This window comes from Mytilus galloprovincialis, chromosome 5, assembly GCF_965363235.1.
Source record: "Mytilus galloprovincialis chromosome 5, xbMytGall1.hap1.1, whole genome shotgun sequence".
Taxonomy (NCBI): domain Eukaryota; kingdom Metazoa; phylum Mollusca; class Bivalvia; order Mytilida; family Mytilidae; genus Mytilus; species Mytilus galloprovincialis.
The window spans coordinates 77215692-77233592 of NC_134842.1; the positions used below are offsets into that span (position 1 = coordinate 77215692).

Genomic DNA, 17901 nt, shown 5'->3' on the forward strand with positions numbered 1-17901 from the left:
ATTTCAAAGATCCATTTCAATAAATTGTTAACATTATGATATTAATTAGATTTCGAATATGGTTCGAAAACAGTGAATAAAGCTGATTAACATATTGTATATGATACACGTGCTCGAGTACACGTGTAGGTAAGTGTGTCAATCTGATAACGAGGTCATCAAAACACACACACCTTCTAGCAGTAAACAGTAAAGAATCTAAAAATAGATAAACGGAGGTTTCTTAACTCTTAGATAGAAGATACATGTATTGTGTATAAACTATAATTTAATAAATCAAATTTCCTCATGTTCGAAGACATTAAATTATTGAATTTTTAAGGATACTTTTAGGTTTGAGAACTATTTTGATATTTTAGAATTTCGTGATATTGATACTTTATGCAAATTTAGAACCATCAACCATAAACTACCCATTGACATAGGGAGATGGACAAATATTCAGAGAGATAGACAAAATTGTAAATCATGTAACTGTAAGGATCTTGGAGATGAGTATCATTATATTATGATGTGCACAGAGATGACAGTAAAAAGAAACGAATGTATTGATAAAAAATATGTAAATCGTCCAAATGTAATTATGTTTAAAAAATATGAATTTAAATATAAAATCTAAATTGAGAAAGCTGTGTACTTTTATTAGATTTATAAATTCCCATGTGTGCCCTCCTGGCTAAATACTATCAGTATAATTGTAAATAGTGAACATGTTTTGCTCTGTGTATTCATGTATTTATGTCTGTAGTATTGATGTCATGTAGTGTCTGTATACCATTATAATTACAAAGGTTTGACAGAATAAAGATATATATATATATCACTATATAAATAACACATAGCTGAGAGGGTGATAGAGCAGATTGTTACACCTAGAAAACATTGTCAACCGCGGCGAAGCCAAGATTGACAATGTTTTTTCGAGGGGTACCAATCTGCTCTATCATCCTCTCAGCTATATGTTATTTAATTTATTATACTGAATGGTATATCATTATTGTCTTCTACAGATTAATTTAATTTTAATTGTAATTTCTATGACGTCATGTACATGGCAACGTTTTCAGTATAAGAACAGTGAGGCAAGATGTTTAATTTTTTTATTTTGACTGTTAAAAAATAAAATCTAACCCAAAACGTAGAACTTAAGCATTGTATTTAATTACTTGAAGTAAATTCACGTCATTGCCCTTTAAATTATTGTTTTTTTATTGGTCTTGACGAGAGGGTGACATTCAAAGAAATTGTCACCTGCTCAGCCATGTGATAGATTAAATTAACACCCTTGTATTAGCCAATCAAAATATTGCATTTTAAGGTGAAGTATAATAAAATATTTCGTTAATAGGCGTAGTGTTGATATTTCAAAGAAGTGAGATAATCTGATTATATATACTCAATCAAAGCATGAGAGATGCTTAATGGATTTATTTTATAATTGCAAACGACTGGGAATGTCCGTTAAAAGAGACAAAGCTTTACGTGATGTGGTTAGTTTTCACATTTACTAATGGTATACATGCAGAAGACCCATGTAGTAGGTTGTTTAACACGGGTAAGTTTATTGTTGGTTAAATCAATCAAATTAGTTTTTAAACAACATTAGTGTCACAGTTATATATACAATTATTTGTCTTTTTATATTAAATCGTTTTTTCGAAAGCGGTCCGTCGGTCGAGCTAGCTGGGCAGGCGGACGGCCAGCTGTTACTGTTTGCGTGCAGTAACTTTTGAACTGTTCAACCAACGCTTTTCAAATTTTAATATGTTGACATTAATGACAAGTTGGAGATCACGGAATTCCGATATAGACGATTTTTATGTTTACCGTTCTGCGGGTTTGGTCCTTGATATACCGGTACTGGAAAATGACACTTTGTGTCGTTTCCGTTCAATTACTTACGAACCCTCGGCCAATGGTTTTCAAGTTATAATATGTTGTTACTAATAAAAATGTAGGTTGAGTTTGATATTGACGATTTTGAATGGCACTTTATGTCGTTTCCATGCAACGCATGGTGAGTAATATTATCGCATTAACCTGGTATCGCATTATCGTCGTTTACGGCAGACAACATACAGCTAATCTGAATTCTAATGCAATTTGTATGTAACAATTTTTTTCATTGGCTAAAAGTTGCCGTCAAATCCACAGTTGACCAGGCGTAACTAAGGATGGACCCGCCATTTTGAATTGTTGAATCAACAAATGTTCGATTACTACTATATAATCGAAAATAAAACAACACCTACCTCGAATTCGCCGTTTTAATGTAATTTTATCCGAATTTGAATCGTACAGGTAACGTAAAAATCTCCAGTTTGTAAGTTTTCATTTGTATGACGTCACGTTTAGCCATGACGTCTTTGCGCCAAAATCATTCATGAAGTTTCGCGGATTTTTTTTATTTGTCAAATTTAGACCTTTTTTCAAGTTTTATCGTATTATTTCTTTTTGTAATGCATTAGAATCGAAATAACAGTACTGGAGTTGAAGAGTTGCCACCGTCAATTTTGATTTGACGCTCGCAAATCTCCGTTTTACTGTCTCCGCTACGCGTCGCCAGTAAAACTGCATTTGCGACCGTCAAATCTACAATTGACGGTGGCAACTCTTCAACTACAGTGCTGTTATTCCTTAAATGTACATCATCTACTTGCCACTATTGATCATGTACTGTGCTACAACCCTAGGAAAAGCCGATGAGGAAAGGCATTACTCGAATAACGAAAGATATATTTTTTATATGGTCGCTGTTTGGTAATAGTGTCCTTTAACACAGATAAAATGGAAATTATGATTTGTTCAAATACTAAAATTCCACATGATATAACTTTTTCTTTCAATGAAAGAGCAATACCTAAGGCATCAAGTCATAAACACTTAGGTGTAACTCTCTCCCAGGACGCGAAATGGAATAAGCACGTAGAAAATATTTCAAAAATACAACAAAGCATTCAGGAGTCCTAAGAAAATTAAGATTTAGGATGAACAGACAGAACTTTATTTTATAAGATATAATAATTTTGATGATGGCAATGATCAATGCTAGTTAAATTGGCGTTAAAATTATTCTTACTCGTAATGCTTTACGTAATAAAATTTGTATGGAATTGAATTTGACTAAAGTTCAGCATAAAAATAACGTTAATATGCAGATGCATGACAATATAATACTGATAAAGTGTATATATATTTCTGTAAACGAAGTTGCCTGTATACTTTACTAAGGATTACATTTGATCGCAAGGAGATCTCTATTTGTGAATCGGTTTGTTAACCTCTTATATATAGTATAGTAACAATGGTCGCGCTCCACAATATGTGTGTGAATTAATTCTCCCAACTATACAAAGAACACGTGGTGTTTATCTACAGTACTGCGTAATGGCAATGACTTAATAGCCTTTTCGTAGACTTTTTCTTAACAATTGCTGCTTTTATTCCCTAGTCTATCAGAGAATGTCCAACAAACATGAAACATTCTATCCGTGTCCACAGAATGTTATTTATTTTTTATTATTATTTTTGTTTTCTCTCTTTTCTTTCCTTTTATTTTCTCTATTCTTTTTCTTGTTTATTTTTTTTATGTTTTTTTTCAGATTGTGCAAATGCCACATTTTAGTATTACATTAAAGATAGATCTACTGAACTTTGAATGCTCTGCATACTTGTTAGAGTCGTACTTGATTTTCAGCTGACCTGGTAAAAACGAAGAATTCCAAAATAATTATATTTTATTACAACTGAAATCTCATGCCAACTCTTATAATACAATTTCAAATAAATGCATACAATATATTTCACAATATATAGTTCATCATACATAGATAATATTGTCAAGCTGTAATATATGAAATGTTTCTTTTGTATAACGTAATACGCAAATAATTTGTTTCTGGAGATCAATCCTGCATCGGTACGATTTCAATATAAATGAAACAACAAATATTTTCTTTATTAAGGGTTATCAAGGTTAACCAAAGCGACAAACAAAGATTTCCCTAAACTTCGTTGAATATTAAATATAGGCAAATAACAGAATTATACTTTATTACAAATAATATGTACTAATGTGAAGTTAGCCGTCGTTAATATTCACGAGGCTAGCCGTCAATAATATTCATGAGATGAAACCGCGTTCGATGAAGTGTTATGGGTAGTTATTAGATTGTGACAATAAAATAACATTTTGCTGTCAATATCCTATATGGTTATGCTATTTATAGCAATATAAAAAAAATTAAGAAATATTAAGCCAATATGTGTCTTCCCGAAGGTCTGCGTCATTTAAAATGAAAGAAAATGAAAAATTTAATTCTCTCATTACACACAAAACAGAACAATAATGATTCATTAAAATTTTGTGATTATTGAACCAATGTAAACTACAATAAATAAAAAGATGATTAAATATAGATATCGAGAGAATTAATTGTCATATGGGAATTCCATATTATGTTCGTTGTCTACAATTATAGTCCAATCATGAAACTAAAATATACAATACATACGATAGTATCATCCATTTAAACAGATCAGAAAATTAAGAAACATAGTTAATTGAAGAAATAAAAACAACAGAAAAATAAAAACTATCAATTACTATTTCAATGACATGTAATTCTTAAAAATTACGGAGATCACTCAGGGTCATTAATCTCAACATTAACAATCCATATTATTGTCTCTAAAATGGCCCATAGCACTTATGCCCTAGACCCGTACGAGTTAGTAAGGAAATGGTAAGGTGGGTACCCTGGTATATCACAAATTCGAAATGAACTATTGCCGGCTGACCAAATAAGAGATTCTCCACGTGCTGGACACAGTGCATGCGGAATTGCAACGATGTCACAGAAGCAAGGCTTCGAATCCCGCTGAGAGAATTAAGAACACAAATTCGCTTACACAATAAAACAAAAACAAAACATTGTTGGCTAAATTTGCACTGTGAAATTTGAGACGAGGTATATTTCGACAGGTATTTATTTGACTCGCAGATAATGCATTGTATAGCATTGTGTTACATTAATGTTATGTCTATTGCTGGTTAAATAAAATAAATTATTCATTTCTTTTTTTTTCTTCTGGTTTTTCTTCAATTGTGTTTGTAAGTGACGTATAAATTAATTTTAAGTATAAACATGTTATAAGTTTAGGCAACATTACTTTCTTGATGTTCAAATGTAAAACATGTGCATCTATTGAGAAGACAAAGTAACAAGCAAAAATTGAGGGAATCGCATAAATCAAAGAGCGAGACCGGGTACGATGACAAGGGAAAACTGGGTACAATGACAAGGGAAGACCGGGTACAATGACAAGGGAAGACCGGGTACGATGACAAGGGAAAACTGGGTACGATGACAAGGGAAAACTGGGTACAATGACAAGGGAAGACCGGGTACGATGACAAGGGAAGACCGGGTACAATGACAAGGGAAGACCGGGTACAATGACAAGGGAAGACCGGGTACAATGACAAGGGAAGACCGGGTACAATGACAAGGGAAGACCGGGTACAATGACAAGGGAAGACCGGGTACAATGACAAGGGAAGACCGGGTACAATGACAAGGGAAGACCGGGTACAATGACAAGGGAAGACCGGGTACAATGACAAGGGAGGACCGGGTACGATGACAAGGGAAAACTGGGTACAATGACAAAGGAAGACCGGGTACGATGACAAGGGAAAACTGGGTACAATGACAAGGGAAGACCGGGGACGATGACAAGGGAAAACTGGGTACAATGACAAGGGAAGACCGGGTACGATGACAAGGGAAAACTGGGTACAATGACAAGGGAAGACCGGGGACGATGACAAGGGAAAACTTTCTCCTCTACTGTCGAATTAATAATATGTTACGTATAAAACTTTTTAATGACATGGCAATAGATAATCCAATGTTTCCAAATCTATCCGATACTCAAAAACTAGTAGTCCTACTAAATCCTTCTAATATAAACCAAGTGAAAAAACACAGGTTCCTTTATAAAACAGTCTTTAGAGCTGAGGACAGGGGACTCTTAGTTAGTTTTACTTGTATATAAAAAAATATGTATGTGTTCAACTCAGTTATTTTATTGTTGTTGTTACTTTTGTATATGTCACAAGTATAATGTTCCTTATATGACAAATAAAGATTATTATTATATATTTTTTCGCTATTTATTACACTCCTTTTTATTGTTTTCCATATATCAGGAAAGTGTTTCTATTTACTATTTATTATACTTTTTTACACTATTTATTACACTCCTCTTTATTTATTTATTTATTTATTTATTTATTTATTTATTTATTTATTTGTTTTTCATTTACAGGGGGAGGGGGTAATATCAGGAAGGTGTTTCTACCTACTCAACTATTTATCATTTAAACCTTATTAACTACATACCTGGAAGATATTTCAACAATTTTTCAAAAAACTTTTAAATGATTTCACATTGCTGGGGAAGAGAACTTTGATACTCTTAAATGCAATACATTCAATTACACATTGTACTGGACGTGAAATATTAAGTTTAATAAATTGTTTAATAAATTGTTGATATTTTAAAGACAATGACTGAATTTAACGAGGTTTCAAATATCTTTTTATCATGTTCATATTAAAATATAAAAATGAATGATTTTACATTCAATTTTAGATAAGTAACTATTACATATTCAAAGCTATAAACAAGGACTATTTGTACAAATATAAACATTCTTGAATAGGTTTTTCTGATACATGTACTTAAAGAACCGAGCACTGTTAAATTACATGCCATACCGAGTTACGTTTCTGTCTGGCTTTAAGATTATTATGTGTACTCAGCATGAAAATTCTGGTTTGTACGTGGCATTAAGATTCTAGTTTCTACTTGACATTTAGATTCTGGTTTGTATTTGGCATTAAGATTCTGTTTTGTACTCGGCATTATTTATAAGATATTGTTTTGTATTTGGCATTTAGATTCTGGTTTGTATTTGACATTAGGATTCTGTTTTGAATTTGGCATAAGGATTCTGGTTTGTACTTGGCACTAAGATTCTGGTCTGTATTTGGCATTAAGATTCTGTTTTGTATTTGGCTTTAAGATTCTGGTTTGCACTTGGCCGTAATATTATGGTTTGTACTCGCAATACAAATTCTGGTTTGTACTTGTAAATAGATTCTGGTTTGTACTTGGCATTAAGATTCTGGTTTGTATTTGGCATTAAGATTCTGGTTTTTATTTGGCATAATCATTCTGGTTTGTCTTTGGCATTACGATTCTGTTTTGTACTTGACATTATGATTCTGTTTTATATTTTGCTTTAATATTCTGGTTCGTACTTGACATTAAGATTCTTGTTTGTATTTGGCATTTAGATTCTGGTTTGTACTTGGATTTAAGATTCTGGTTTGTACTTGGCATTAAGATTCTGGTTTGTATTTGGCATTAAGATTCTGGTTTGTATTTGGCATTACGATTCTGATTTGTATTTGGCATAATCATTCTGGTTTGTACTTGACATTAAGATTCTTGTTTGTATTTGGCATTAAGATTCTGGTTTGTATTTGCCATTAAGATTCTGGTTTGTACTTGGATTTAAGATTCTGTTTTGAATTTGGCTTTAAGATTCTGGTTTGTACTTGGCATTACAATTCTGATATGTACTTGGCATTAAAATTCTGGTTTGTATTTGGCATTAAGACTCTGGTTTGTTTTTGGCATTAAGATTCTTGTTTGTATTTGGCATAAAGATTCTGGTATGTACTTGGCATTACAATTCTGGTTTGTACTCGTCATTAAGATTCTGGTTTGAACTTGGCCTTAAGATTCTGGTTTGTACTTGGCACTAAGATTCTGGTTTGTACTCGGCATAAAAATTCTGGTTTTTACTTGGCATTAAGATTCTGTTTTGTATTTGGCATTAAGATTCTGGTTTGTACTTGGCACTAAGGTTCTGTTTTGTACTCGGCATAAATATTCAGGTTTTTACTTGGCATTAAGATTCTGTTTTGTATTTGGCATTAAGATTCTGGTTTGTATTTGGCATTAAGATTCTGGTTTGTACTTGGCATTAAGATTCTGGTTTGTACTTGGCACTAAGATTCTGGTTTGTTTTTGGCATTAAGATTCTTGTTTGTATTTGGCATTAAGATTCTGGTTTGTATTTGGCATCAAGATTCTTGTTGTAATCGGCATTAATATTCTGGTTTGTACTTGGCTTTAAGGTTCTGGTTTGTACTTGGCACTAAGATTCTGGTTTGTACTTGGCAAAAAAAGGCTGGTTTGTACTTGGCATTACGATTCTGGTTTGTACTTGACATTAAGATTCTTGTTTGTATTTTGCTTTAAGATTCTGGTTCGTACTTGGCATTAAGATTCTGGTTTGTATTTGGCATTAAGATTCTGGTTTGTATTTTGCATTAAGATTCTGGTTTGTACTTGGATTTAAGATTCTGTTTTGAATTTGGCTTTAAGAATCTGCTTTGAACTTGGCATTACAATTCTGATATGTACTTGGCATTAAAATTCTGGTTTGTATTTGGCATTAAGATTCTGGTTTGTTTTTTGCATTAAGATTCTTGTTTGTATTTGGCATAAAGATTCTGGTATGTACTTGGCATTAAGATTCTGGTTTGTATTTGGCATTAAGATTCTGGTTTGTACTTGGCATTAAGATTCTAGTTTGTACTCGGCATTACAATTCTGGTTTGTACTCGTCATTAAGATTTTGTTTTGAACTTGGCCTTAAGATTCTGGTTTGTACTTGGCACTAAGATTCTGGTTTGTACTCGGCATAAAAATTCTGGTTTTTACTTGGCATTAAGATTCTGTTTTGTATTTGGCATTAAGATTCTGGTTTGTACTTGGCACTAAGATTCTGTTTTGTACTTCGCATTAAGATTCTGGTTTGTACTTGGCACTAAGATTCTGGTTTGTTTTTGGCATTAAGATTCTTGTTTGTATTTGGCATTAAGATTCTGGTTTGTACTTGGCATTAAGATTCTGGTTTGTATTTGGCATAATGATTCTGGTTTGTATTTGGCATCAAGATTCTTGTTGTACTCGGCATTAAGATTCTGGTTTGTACTTGGCCTTAAGGTTCTGGTTTGTACTTGGCACTAAGATTCTGGTTTGTACTTGGCAAAAAAAGTCTGGTTTGTACTTGGCATTAAGATTCTGGTTTGTACTTGGCATTAAGATTCTGGGTTGTATTTGGCATTAAGATTCTGGTTTGTACTTGGCATTAAGATTCTGGTTTGTACTTGGCACTAAGATTCTGGTTTGTACTTGGCACTAAGATTCTGGTTTGTTTTTGGCATTAAGATTCTTATTTGTATTTGGCATAAAGATTCTGGTTTGTATTTGGCATTAAGATTCTGTTTCGTACTTGACATTATGATTCTGTTTTGTATTTTGCTTTAAGATTCTGGTTTGTACTTGACATTAAGATTCTTGTTTGTACTTGGCATTAAGATTCTGTTTTGTATTTGGCATTAAGATTCTGGTTTGTAGTTGGCATTACAATTCTGGTTTTTACTTGGCATTAAGATTCTGTTTTGTATCTGCATTAAGATTCTGGTTTGTATTTGGCATTAAGATTCTGTTTCGTACTTGACATTATGATTCTGTTTTGTATTTGGCATTAAGATTCTGGTTTGTACTTGACATTAAGATTCTTGTTTGTACTTGGCATTAAGATTCTTGTTTGTATTTGGCATTACAATTCTGGTTTTTACTTGGCATTAAGATTCTGGTTTGTATTTGGCATTAAGATTCTGGTTTGTACTTGGCATTAAGATTCTGGTTTGTATTTGGCATTAAGATTTTGGTTTGTACTTGGCATTACAATTCTGGTTTGTACTTGTAATTCAGATTCTGGTTTCAACTTGTAATTAAGATTCAGGTTTGTACTGGTAAAACAATTCTGGTTTGTACTTCCCATTAAGATTCTGGTTTGTATTTGGCGTTAAAATTCTGTTTTGTATTTGGCTTTAAGATTCTGGTTTGTATTTGGCCTTAGGATTATGGTTTGTACTTGTAGTTAAGATTCTGGTTTGTACTTGGCATTAATATCCTGGTTTGTACTTGGCATAAGATTCTAGTTTGAACTTGGCATTAAGATTCTGGTTTGTTTTTGGCATTAAGATTCTTGTTTGTATTTGGCATAAAGATTCTGGTTTGTATTTGGCATTAAGATTCTGGTTTGTATTTGGCCTTTAGATTATGGTTTGTACTTGGATTGAAGATTCTGTTTTGTACTTGATATTATGATTCTGTTTTATATTTTGCTTTAAGATTCTGGTTCGTACTTGACATTAAGATTCTTGTTTGTATTTGGCATTAAGATTCTGGTTTGTACTTGGCATTAAGATTCTAGTTTGTACTCGGCATTACAATTCTGGTTTGTACTCGGCATTAAGATTCTGGTTTGAACTTGGCCTTAAGATTCTGGTTTGTACTTGGCACTAAGATTCTGGTTTGTACTCGGCATAAATATTCTGGTTTTTACTTGGCATTAAGAGTCTGTTTTGTATTTTGCATTAAGATTCTGGTTTGTATTTGGCATTAAGATTCTGGTTTGTTTTTGGCATTAAGATTCTTGTTTGTATTTGGCATAAAGATTCTGGTTTGTATTTGGCATTAAGATTCTGGTTTGTATTTGGCCTTTAGATTATGGTTTGTACTTGGATTGAAGATTCTGTTTTGTACTTGATATTATGATTCTGTTTTATATTTTGCTTTAAGATTCTGGTTCGTACTTGACATTAAGATTCTTGTTTGTATTTGGCATTAAGATTCTGGTTTGTACTTGGCATTAAGATTCTAGTTTGTACTCGGCATTACAATTCTGGTTTGTACTCGGCATTAAGATTCTGGTTTGAACTTGGCCTTAAGATTCTAGTTTGTACTTAGCACTAAGATTCTGGTTTGTACTCGGCATAAATATTCTGGTTTTTACTTGGCATTAAGAGTCTGTTTTGTATTTTGCATTAAGATTCTGGTTTGTATTTGGCATTAAGATTCTGGTTTGTACTTGGCATTAAGAGTCTGTTTTGTATTTTGCATTAAGATTCTGGTTTGTTTTTGGCATTAAGATTCTTGTTTTGTATTTGGCATTAAGATTCTGGTTTGTACTTGGCACTAAGATTCTGTTTTGTACTCGGCATAAATATTCTGGTTTTTACTTGGCATTAAAATTCTGTTTTGTATTTTGCATTAAGATTCTGGTTTGTACTTGGCATTAAGATTCTGGTTTGTACTTGGCACTAAGATTCTGGTTTGTGTTTGGCATTAAGATTCTTGTTTGTATTTGGCATCAAGATTCTTGTTGTACTTGGCATTAAAATTATGGTTTGTACATGGCCTTAAGGTTCTGGTTTGTACTTGGCACTAAGATTCTGGTTTGTACTTGACAAAAAAATTCTGGTTTGTACTTGGCATTAAGATTCTGGTTTGTACTTGGCATTAAGATTCTGGTTTGTATTTGGCATTAAAATTCTGTTTGTACTTGGCATTAAGATTCTGGTTTGTACTTGGCACTAAGATTCTGGTTTCATTTTGGCATTAAGATTCTTGTTTGTATTTGGCATACAGATTCTGGTTTGTATTTGGCATTAAGATTCTGGTTTGTATTTGGCCTTTAGATTATGGTTTGTACTAGGCATAAAAATTCTGGTTTGTATTCGGCATTAGGATTCTTGTTTGTATTTGGCACTAAGATTCTGGTTTGAACTTGTCATTACGATTCTGTTTTGAATTTGGCTTTAAGATTCTGGTTTGTACTTGGATTGAAGATTCTGTTTTGTACTTGGCATTAAGATTCTGTTTCGAACTTGACCTTATGATTCTGTTTTGTATTTTGCTTTAATATTCTGGTTCGTACTTGACATTAAGATTCTGGTTTGTATTTGGCGTTAAGATTCTTGTTTGTATTTGGCATTAAGATTCTGGTTTGTACTTGGCATTACAATTCTGGTTTTTACTTGGCATTAATATTCTGTTTTGTATCTGCATTAAGATTCTGGTTTATATTTGGCATAAAGAAATTGTTTCGTACTTGACATTATGATTCTGTTTTGTATTTTGCTTTAAGATTCTGGTTTGTACTTGGCATTAAGATTCTTGTTTGTATTTGGCATTAAGATTCTTGCTTGTATTTGGCATTAAGATTCTGGTTTTTATTTGGCATTAAGATTCTGTTTTGTATTTGGCATTAAGATTCTGGTTTGTATTTGGCATTAAGATTCTGTTTTGTATTTGGCATTAAGATTCTGTTTTGTATTTGGCATTAAGATTCTTGTTTGTATTTGGCATTACAATTCCGGTTTTTACTTGGCATTAAGATTCTTGTTTGTACTTGGCATTAAGATTCTTGTTTGTTTTTGGCATTAAGATTCTTGTTTGTACTTGGCATTAAGATTCTGGTTGGTATATGGCATTAAGATTCTGGTTTGTACTTGGCATTACAATTCTGGTTTGTACTTGTTACTAAGATTCTGGTTTCAACTTGTAATTGAGATTCAGGTTTGTACTGGTAAATAAATTCTGGTTTGTACTTCCCATTAAGATTCTGGTTTGAATTTGGCGTTAAGATTCTGTTTTGTATTTGGCTTTAAGGTTCTGGTTTGTATTTGGCCTTAGGATTATGGTTTGTACTTGTAGTTAAGATTCTGGTTTGTACTAGCCATTAATATTCTGGTTTGTACTTGGCAATAAGATTCTAGTTTGAACTTGGCATTAAGATTCTGGTCTGTATTTGACATAAAGATTCTAGTTTGTATTTGGCATTAAGATTCTGGTTTGTAATAGGCATTAAAATGCTGGTTGGTATTTGGCATTAGGATTCTGTTTTGTACTTGGCATTAACATTCTGGTTTGTATTTGGCATTAAGATTCTTGATGTACTTGGCAATACAATTCTTATTTGTACTTGGCATTACAATTCTGGTTATTACTCAGCATTACAATTCTGGTTTGTACTCGGCATTACTATTCTTGTTTGTACTTGGCATTACAATTCTGCTTTGAACTCGGCATTAAGATTCTGGTTTGTACTTGACCTTAAGATTCTATTTTGTATTTGGCCATAAGATTCTGGTTTTTACTTTGCATTACAATTCTGGTATGTACTTGGCATTCAGATGGTGGTTTGTAATTAGCAATTAAATTCTGGTTTGTATTTGGTTTTTATGCCCCACCTACGATAGTAGAGGGGCATTATGTTTTCTGGTCTGTGCCTCCGTTCGTCCGTCCGCTTCAGGTTAAAGTTTTTGGTCAAGGTAGTTTTTGAAGAAGTTGAAGTCCAATCAACTTGAAACTTAGTACACTTGTTCCCCATGATATGATCTTTCTAATTTTAATGCCAAATTATAGTTTTGACCTCAATTTCATGGTCCACTGAACATAGAAAATGATAGTGCGAAGTTCAGGTTAAAGTTTTTGGTCAAGGTAGTTTTTGATGAAGTTAAAGTTACATCAACTTGAAACTTAGTACACATGCTCCCTATGATATAATCTTTCTAATTTTAATTCCAAATTAAAGTTTTGACCCCAATTTCACGGTCCACTGAACATAGAAAATGATAGTGCGAGTGGGGCATTCGTGTACTATGGACACATTCTTGTTAGATTTTGGTTTGTACTTGGCCTTAAGATTCTTGTTTGTATTCGGCATTAAAATTCAGGTTTGTACTTGACATTACGATGCTGGCTTGTACTTGGCATTACAATTCTTGTTTGTACTTTGCATTACGATGCTGGTTTGTACTTGGCATTAAGATTCTGGTTTGTACTCGGCATTAAAATTCTTGTTTGTACTCGGCATTACGATGCTGGCTTGTACTTGGCATTACGATGCTGGTTTGTACTTGGCATTACAATTCTTGTTTGTACTTTGCATTACGATGCTGGTTTGTACTTGGCATTACGGTGCTGGTTTGTACTTGGCATTACGATGCTGGCTTGTACTTGGCATTACAATTCTGGTTTGTATAAGGCAAAAAGATCCTGGCTTGCACTTGGCATTACGAATCTGGTTTGTACTTGACATTACGATGCTGGTTTGTACTAGGCATTACGATTATTGTTTTTATTTAAGAATTGAATGCTTCTTTTTGTAACTTCATTTGAGTTTAAAAGCGTTTTTCATTCTACAAATGTGCGAACGATCAACGCCTTTACAACCCTATGAACTTACAAAAAGAATTCAATACTTATAATTACATTTTTAGCTAGGATCATGAAAACACGATTTTTATCAAGTTTTTATTTAATTTACCTGTGCACTTTATTGTGGGACCTCATGTCATCATGAATGATAAATTTCATTGTGTAATCAATCTTGTAAAGGAATAACGCGAGATTGCAGTGTAGCCAATCAGAATAACGTATTATAATGAAACGTACATCTAATGTTACTATTTGGCATTACGACTCTTGTTTGTACTTGGCATTAAAATTCTGGTTTGTACTGATTTGAATGTATCATTGTTCCATGTTCTGTCAATGTTCCTGCAATCTTAAATGAATTCCACTACAATTTTTCAGAATATTTGTTTAAACACCTTTGTACAAATCTTATTTGATTAGTTAACAATCAACGATGTGTAAATCTCCTGCGCGGAAGATGCAGTAAGCGTTGTATTCTATCTTCGCGGTGCATGATTTTTTGTGGAATATCTGTTTCACAGATAACGAAGAATATTTTTCAGTTGTTGTAATAGCAGTCTGACCTCTTTTCCTCGAATTTGACCTATCGAAATAGACATGTACCCGGGTTTGGACTTACATGAGCAATACAACGGATGTCAGTACTTCGGTACTAACATAATTTATAACAAACCTCTCAAACATTGTTCGTTTATAAATTCAGAAATTATTAGAAAACTAAGGTTTAAACTCCCTCAGGCAACGTTGACCTTAAATCTATTTGGCTATTAATTTGAGGCCTCTTTTTTATTATATAACTCGATAACTGTTTCGGTTCTTAAACATCTTTGACCTTCAAATTTTCGGCTTTGAGCGTTCCTAATGAAGGTAAATTCAGAAAAGCGCTTCGGACGCATGAATTTTATATAAAATGTTGTTTTCATTTTTTACGCCTCTCCCTTATATTATATTGAAATACTTTGGGACTTTAACATTTTGTAATTTTTCTAACTCACTATGAAGATCTGGTATAAGATAGATTAATTGCTGGTTGCTTAACATCCTGTGGCAAATGTTTCATGCATTCTCAGGACGAGAACAAATTAACAATAAATTCAATAGGTAAGGTCTGGAATGACAACAGGATCATATTTACTGAAAATTAAAACATAGATGATAAAATCCTTAAAATTTTGACTTCTATAACATTTTGTAATATATAATAACTTGTTTCTTATTTAATTCTTGTTTTGTAGATCTGGAATGTGACCATCGTGCTATTCATTAATCAATGAATCATGAATAAGACAGAACTAAGCGCAACTACAGTGACTGCTACAGTTTTGTTCATGTCAGTCTCTACAGTAACACTAGCCTTAAATCTTCTAGCAATAATCATCTTAATTAAAAACAAAACACTACGACAGCAAAAATTCACGTGTCTCACATTGTGCCTCAGTCTTGGTAACATCATAGCTAGTGCAACTGGCATTTTTACTGGAATCATTACATTACTGCAATTAAGGAATATTCATATTCCTTATATTTGTCTTGTCGTTATACCGTTTTTGTCCGCAGCACATTTATTTTCTCTAGTGCAAGTCTTATTTATCTGTATTGAACGATTCCTAGCCACCCGTTCCACACGACAAACTAAAACATGGTCAAAGAGACACACCATCTCTTATATAGTCTCGTTTTCATTAATTACTGCATACAGCGGTTTAATTGGTGGTTTATATGGAAATCCGAGTTCAACAACATGCCAACTTGATATCCTTTTTAACGATAACTTCTGGATACATCAACTCTCCTTTTCAACATGTAGACTCTGTCTATATGTATTAATTGTTGTTTTTTATGGCATGGTTTTCTTCCAATTGAAAAAGAGAATGACTATGGTTTATCATGAAGATACTTCAGCTAAACCGGCTCAATGTGGATCACATTCAGATCAGCATCTACCAGGTTTTTCAAACGGTCATGATGGCAGTGAAGGAAAATCAAGCTGTCCTTATGAGCAAAGTAAAAAGTCTTCGAAACAACGAAAAGCAACAACACTAAACAGACACCCAGATTTAACAGATCACACGGATCAATTCAGGAGATCGATAAATACTCTAGGAATAATAATTATAGTAGTTACAGTCAGTGTATTACCATCTGTAATCCTTAACATTGTATCGGCTAGTAATGCTAATATCGATCTAACGAAACTTACACAGTTTTCTAACATGTTAGCTTTGGTTAATCCACTTGCAGAACCTTTTTTATACGTCCTGCGTTTAAGAGAGTACCGAAAAGCAATCGTGTGCAAATGTTAAATACTAGTAAAATGTATTGGGAAAGACAATTCTGTACATTTCATCAATCTCAATATTAAAGTCAAATGTATGCGCCTGTTGGTATCAAGTGAAGCTCGGGTAACGTGGAGCATTACACGATTCGCCAGAAATTTTAAATCGGAAAAATGCAAAAAAAGAAGGACATAAAAACGAAACCCTGTCTGTTCGCGAAAAATGAAACATCTTTTTCGTGTTCAATTAATTCAAATACAAATTTAAAACTTGACAGCCCGAACTATCACTTTTCCTGTGTTTATATTCTAAAAAAAATGGCTTGATGTTTGTATAGTTAGACAAAGAAATGTGGTATTTCATTGCATTGTAAAACTAACCGTGAAATGGATTATTTCTATTTGATGAGGCACGTTATTTAAAAAAAGTCACGCATGTCCTGTGTGTTTTTGCCTCGTTATGATATATATACATTAACTCTGAACTTTTGTGTTGACGAGGTAGTTGAACTAGTTTTAGCATAGACATAGTACAGCCAGATGTTTAATCGTAGAGGAAGGCAAGATTTCATATATAAGCATTTTCTATATTTACAGCAGTTACTTTATAGAATGAAATTCAAAACAGTGTGGCTGTGGACATTGATTGACACATTAAATTCGTCCATTGACTGGGACAATTTACATGAACGTTTGTCTGTAACGACCACTGTTCACGACGTACCTACGATAGACATTTAAACTGTGGGGTCACCAAAGGTTTCTTAACGCCTTTAATTATAAAATAATTCAAAAAATTCATTAGGAATGTTATTTCTGATTAGTTTTTCGAATTACTTTATTGAGGTGTTGAGAACCTTTGGTGACCCCATAGTTTAAGTGTCTTTAAAAAGTACATAGTGAGCAGTGGTCGTTACATACAAACGTTCACCTAAATTGTCCCAGTCAATGGATGAATTTAATGTGTCAATCAATGGCCACAGCCACACTGTTTTGAATTTCATTCTAAGACTTGTGCGATTTATAGCTTCGTATGTCGTTTCTGACACCTCTCCTAGTTGAACACCATGGGTTTCCCCTGGTTTTCTTTTGGTTTGCTTTATCGGTTAGATGCTATCTAATTGACGTATTTCTCATATCTACCTTTTATTATTATATTACAAGATTGATCGTTTATATAAATATACAGTGTAAATTTCCATTGTTTGACGCGAGCGTACATTTTAAATGAATAAATTGAATAAAAACTACGGTTCCTTATTTGTGCATTGTGATTAAAAATTCGTATGTATAATTACTTTCATTTGATTCCAACTCTGTCTTGTATTGTTCTGGTCGTATTATTGCAAATATTCAATTTCTTGACTGTATCATGTGTTTCTATCAGTTTACCATAGTTCTATCACATGGTAAGGTAAGAAATTAATGGTAAACCCCAGTTTTAAGTGTTTTAATGTCTTATCTTA

At 33.0% G+C, this 17901-nt stretch overlaps 1 long non-coding RNA gene across 1 annotated transcript; it reads left to right on the forward strand.

The window, feature by feature from the left end:
- The first annotated feature begins 1418 nt into the window (after positions 1-1418).
- On the forward strand, positions 1419-17685 carry LOC143074735 (uncharacterized). The gene is made up of 2 exons (XR_012978044.1): positions 1419-1555; positions 15396-17685. It is a non-coding gene; the product is annotated as an uncharacterized LOC143074735 (long non-coding RNA).
- The last annotated feature ends 216 nt before the right edge of the window (positions 17686-17901 follow it).